The following is a 5,776-nucleotide window of genomic DNA, read 5'->3' as shown; positions in this document are numbered from 1 at the left end:
CCTCTTGAATTGCTCGTATGCGATCATGTGGTATGAGTTCATTCCGCATCTGTCACATCTAATTTAAAGAAGAGGGTCAATACATATATATGAAAGAAACTCAACACAATCGATGGTAATAAAATAAAATTGTGAATATTGTTTATGTACTAAATGATATGAAATTTACCATGACCACAAAATATCCTACATTCATCATCATCATAATCAACATGCAGTTTTTGCTTCTCTTGTATGTAGTCCAAGTTTTCTATCAGGAAAACATGTTAGCTCAACTGTAGATAAGGATGGTATGAAAATGCTCATGTAAAATTACAATTGCCATGTATCTGCTGGACAAACAAATACACTTATGCAAACTTCAGGGTTTTTTTAGCAAAACTTATGCGAACTTTATTTTTTTTTCATTAAAACTTATGCAAACTTCTGGGTTTTTTCAGTGAAACGTAATTTTATGACTGCAAGTAAGGTCTTGGTTCAGCGAATTTGTCTGTGAGTTCACTATGTAGTCATGAGTTGGCCATGTAATAACCGGTAGTTAGTACTTAAAAAAACAGGGATGTCTGTTGCAGGTACGTGAAAATCAGTGAAAAATAAAGAAAGAAAGAAGGCAAACGTCTCTGTGTGTGCTTCAACGCTCCTCTGTTTCTCATTGCCTCATCTCTTGTTCCTGTACTTCTAGATGTGTCACAGGTAGCGATGACAGTAAAAAAACAACACTCGATACTTACTTGATTAATGCGTGTGTGTGGTGCGTTCGCATGAAGGCGAGAGTCTCCGTCGTTTAGGCGTGCAAGCGGCCGCGGCGACCGTGTCCTCTCACCAGCTGGGCGGCATTGTCGAGGCAGGTGAGTCAGTCGTCCAGCTTTGAGGCGACGGCCTCCACGCACCGGGATTAGCTTTGGACGACGTCGTCCACACGCGAGTACCGGACAAGCGTGTCCAACGGAGCAACACGCGTCAGAGCTGAGGGAGTCGGCGGTGGCTTCGGGCGAGTGAGATGGGGCCGTGATTAGCTTCACCTGCTTCACAGTGGCCGAGACCTGCACCGCCCTGGGGACGATAATGGTTGGCGACCAGGCGAATCTACATGCATGGTTGTGGGGGCAGATTTTTTTGGCCCGCTAATACTGGTCCAAGATACTCAGCGTTGCTCCCACTTGAAGGACCTCGGCGGTGGGTGGTTGTCAGCGTGAGTGTTGTGGATGGAGCCGAAGTCGACGCGGATGCCGGTGGTTCCCGAAGAGCATGCCCAGGATGTGGACAAAGTCGTTGCAGTCAGTAGAAGTGTGTTCGGAGGAAGCCGCATCTCCTCCTCGCGTGTCTCCCATTGTGCCTCGCGTGGGTGGTGGGCTGGTGACGGCTCGCGACTCGCGGTCACGATTCCCTGATAGGAGACGATAGGATGCACTCGCGATTAGTTTCCTAATAATTAGATGCGTTTGTGATTAGTTATCTAATAGGATGCAGCCATGATTAGTTTCCCAATAATTAGATGCGTCCGTGATTAATTTCCTAATAGGATGGCTCGTAATTATTTTCCTAATAATAGGATGCACGCGTGATTTTTTTCCTAATAATAGGTTGGCTTTGTGATTAGTTTCCTAATAATTAGATGTGCCCGTGATTAGTTTCTTAATAGGATGTGTCCGTGATTATAGTTTCCTAATTGACCAGGCATGGACTTTCATATTTTCCTCCGCGATGAAGTACGGTCAGTCAATGTAAATTGCTAAGTGCACACAGAGAACAGATTCGGTTAAGGCTAGCCGTTAAATTGAGTTTAGTGGGACTAATCATGCGGTGGAATGTATCCGTGTACGTTTGTGGGGTGCACTTAGAGAAGATAATGTTTGCTCTTTTATAAGTAGTATAGAATAAGTAGTATAGAAGAAGAGATGGTGGATCTTCTTTTCCGTTTCTACGCCTCACCTAATTATCTTGTATGGCGTCGCTAAAATAGCACCATTGTGCATGGCCTTGTCAAACCTATTTTAAAGAGACGGAAACGATATATGATAATTTTGTATGATTTGGGCACTGTTTGCCTTGTATTGTTGGATTCTGAGGGTTGGAGAGAGGTATAAGTTTTTTTTAGTTGCTAGTTTTATAACGCAATATCATCAGACTATGTGCTTGTGAATGGAGCAAACCGGTTACTACTCTTGCTTCATCCATAAATTTTTTTTTCTGAATTAGGCATATATAGACACGTTTTAGTGTGTTTGTTCACTCATATCAATCCGTATGTTAGTTGATATTAAAATATTCAAAACATCTTATATTTATTAACAAAGGAAGTAACTGCTAAGTGCACGAGCTGTTTTTTATATCTTTTATCTAGGTAACTATAGTACTCCCTCCGTTTCTCTTTACTTCGTATATAAGATTTGGTCAAAGTCAAACTACACAAAGTTTGACAAAATTTATATAAAAAAATATGAGCATTTACAATACTAAAACTATATAATATGAAAATATGTTTCATGATGCATCTGATAATATTGATTTCATATTGTGAATGTTTAAATTTTTTTAATATAAAGTTGGTCAAACTCTACAAAGCTTGACTTTGACCAAACCTTATATGCGGACTAAAAAGAAACGGATGGACTACTTTTTTTCTTTGAATTTCCTAAACCGTTTTTTGAGGCTTTTCCTTGAGTTTTCAAGATTAAATAGTACTAATAAGGAGCCTGGCAAATCCCATGCCCCCATGCCCTATCACTTTATTGGAGAAATGATACCATGATATATAAACATGTACATGTAATATTTGCTAAGTGGAATAGAACATCTTGTCAAGTCAATATGTTGAGCAAAGTATGAAAATCGCATACATTGGAGCTCTTTCTTAGAGAAATATTGGCCATCTCATAACACAATTTTTTTTATTTTACTTTATTGACACACTAGAGTATTTGTCATGGGACTTGATTCTTGTGCATGAAGCAAATCTTACAATCACCAACCACATGAGCCGAGTTGAGTTTCGACAATTCTTTTGGATTTACATTACTACCTCCGTTTCAGTTTACAAGTCCTACGCATATATAACATAAAAATTATACCGTCTGAAAATAGAACATCTGAAGTTTATATTGGTTTATGTTTTGTAATATATGACTTGTATTAGGTTAGTCAAATTGATGATCTAAGGGTACGCGCACGCCCTGTAAACTGAGAAAGAGGTAGTACTACAAGATGGTCTTTCAATAGCTTTTCCCCATATTTCCGATAACTACAAGTTATGTAAAAGGAGGGCAATAATCCTGCACTCTTGATGCTCCTACCACTTTGCCGGAATCACAAAGGACCGTCAAGATGTTATATAAACTCATACGTGCAATGATTTTTCTAGTGTTTAGGGCTATCAAAACAAGATTTTGAGAAAGTTCGCTATTGCTAAATACCTATCTGCCACACCTGTAACTCGTGCATCAGCTCCTGTCACCAGGTCCCACTAAGACTACCCACAGTGGGAGTAACATCTTAACATCACACTTATCTAGGAAAAATAGATGATGTGGCATGTAATAAATGAAGAAAGAGAGGCATGCAGTAACATAGCTAGTTACTGTAACATCACACACATCAAGAAAAGATGAGTCTACAACATAATAAATGCAGTGATGCATGACACAATACATATGTTACTACCCATTGTGGAGGTAGTAACATAGACTAGTAACATATGCATGTTACTACTCTAAGTTACTCCCCACTATAACTAGTCTAAGACTGGTCATAGTGGGGAGTAACTTAGACTAGTGTCATGCATATGACACTGGTCTATGTTACTACCTTCATAGTGCAAAGTGTCATAGAAGTAGTATCATATATGATTGCATTTATTAGCTTATAGACTTAATATTTCTTGGAAAGCGCTATGTGATAGTAACATAATATGTTACTTCAAACACCTCTCTTCTCATTAACTTGGTGTCACATAAGCAAACTTGTTTTGCGATGTGTTATGTTACTAGCTAAGTTACTCCCACTATGACTAGCCTAATGCAATCAAGAGCTTGTGCACATGTTTAATGCAGAGTTTTCTTCCATCCCCACCAACTACTCATATAAACCCCTCACCTTCGGCAAGTCTGCCAATATGCCATCATCTATTTGCCTCCATGCAATGGCATACTGCGACTGCATTCATATTGGTCATGTGTTGAGGTTGTTGTAACATGCGAGGGGTAAAGAAAGCTTATGTCATTGCCATTAAATATGCCATGTTATGACAATCTGCGGCGTTACCATTAACTTTTGATAAATTGCATGTTCATTCTCATATACCTCTTTTATTTGAGTGATGTGAGTCAATACGTGAATATGATTGGTTATGTAAAAAAGAAATTCAAAACGGAGGCAAAAGATTTGCCTCGTCCATTAATTAAGCAGAAGAGAGTTGCTCATTTAATTAATGAAAAACCGGACAAAAATCATCACAAACCGTTGAGTGGTACCCACAAGATACCCAACACGGCACTCCACAAAGGGCCTCGTCGAGATAACACAACGACATTATCGTCATCACTTCTCCCCTAGAGGCGTCATCGCCATCCCAAACCCTGAGAAACGACTCCGACTCCGCCATAGACGATCATCGAACCAACCCTACACCGAACAAGCCGTGCAGAGCCACATGAAGGTCCGCGTCAGATCTCAGCCGCCGCGAGAAGACAGCGCAACTTTAACACCGACAAAGGGCTACGAAGGAGAACCATGCAAGGCTAGTGTCGTGGAAGATCACCGAACGGACCACTTGCTACCCGTCATCGTACGCCACCGGGCCCCGGCACCGCAGCTTCGACATCACAGCAACAAACCCGTCGAGGCCATTCCACGAACCCGCGGGAGAAGAGTTGACTGATTATGTAATGTTAGATTTTTCTTTGACTATGTATTGATATATTTAGGTATGGTCTGATGATCAAATGTAGGATCATCAAAATGTTCAAATCTACTTTATGTTGCATAGAGATCACCAAAGATTTATGTTGTTTTTCTTTGACAAGGATGGCCACCAAAACTTATGAGATTGTTCTCTGGGGTATAATTCTCAACATATCTTACATTTAATATTGAGATTTATTTAGGCAGCCGATCTGCACGTGTCTTGAAGAAAAGGGCCAACCTGTGAGTAAATTATCCATTTGAGACTTGGTTGTAGATGGTTTCATTAAAAAAAGGTCTTGGTTGTAGAGAAGAGAAGGGGCTGACGAAACTGCAGGGATTTGTTGTAAGAAAACAGAGGATTTCTTGGGCTCAGCTGCCATATATTGACTGGTGGATATGGCGGGGTGAGGAAATACCGGCCGACCGAAGGGTCTTGTTGTAATTATTATACGGGAAGACATGGCCGCTGAAAGAAGGCTCCAGGGGCATAGATGCAATAGAAAAAACACGTCGCAGGGACCGGCGTGCGAAATCTTAAAAAAAATTGGACCATTTCTCGATTTGTGCGTGTCATCCTTGCGCAGGGCCCATGCTAATCTTAAAAAATTTGTATCGTTCCAATTTTATCGGACGTCCCCAAGGGGACGACTCTAGCAGTCGCGCTCGAGCTTATAAACCGGTCTACTCATTCTTGCGTTGCCGAGGTGGGACTAAATAACCTTACACTGCTGTGTTTTGCTCTCCCCGGCCGCACCCGCATGAGCGGAGGAGCCCGATCCTGCAGGCCCAAAAGCCCATCGATAGACTAACGTGGGCTGCATTCCATTACGTGACCCAAACCAGCAGGGAGCCAGGGCGTAGTGTTTTTCTTCCT

At 41.2% G+C, this 5,776-nt stretch overlaps 1 non-coding gene across 1 annotated transcript; it reads right to left on the bottom strand.

Moving 5' to 3' along the window:
- Positions 1–5,440: 5,440 nt before the first annotated feature.
- On the bottom strand, positions 5,441–5,548 carry LOC123072190 (U6 spliceosomal RNA). The gene has a single exon (XR_006434903.1). It is a non-coding gene; the product is annotated as a U6 spliceosomal RNA (small nuclear RNA).
- Positions 5,549–5,776: the final 228 nt, after the last annotated feature.

Source organism: Triticum aestivum, chromosome 1A (assembly GCF_018294505.1).
Source record: "Triticum aestivum cultivar Chinese Spring chromosome 1A, IWGSC CS RefSeq v2.1, whole genome shotgun sequence".
NCBI lineage: Eukaryota > Viridiplantae > Streptophyta > Magnoliopsida > Poales > Poaceae > Triticum > Triticum aestivum.
The sequence above is the reverse complement of the archived record's forward strand: the minus strand, read 5'-3'. Positions and strand labels throughout refer to the sequence as shown.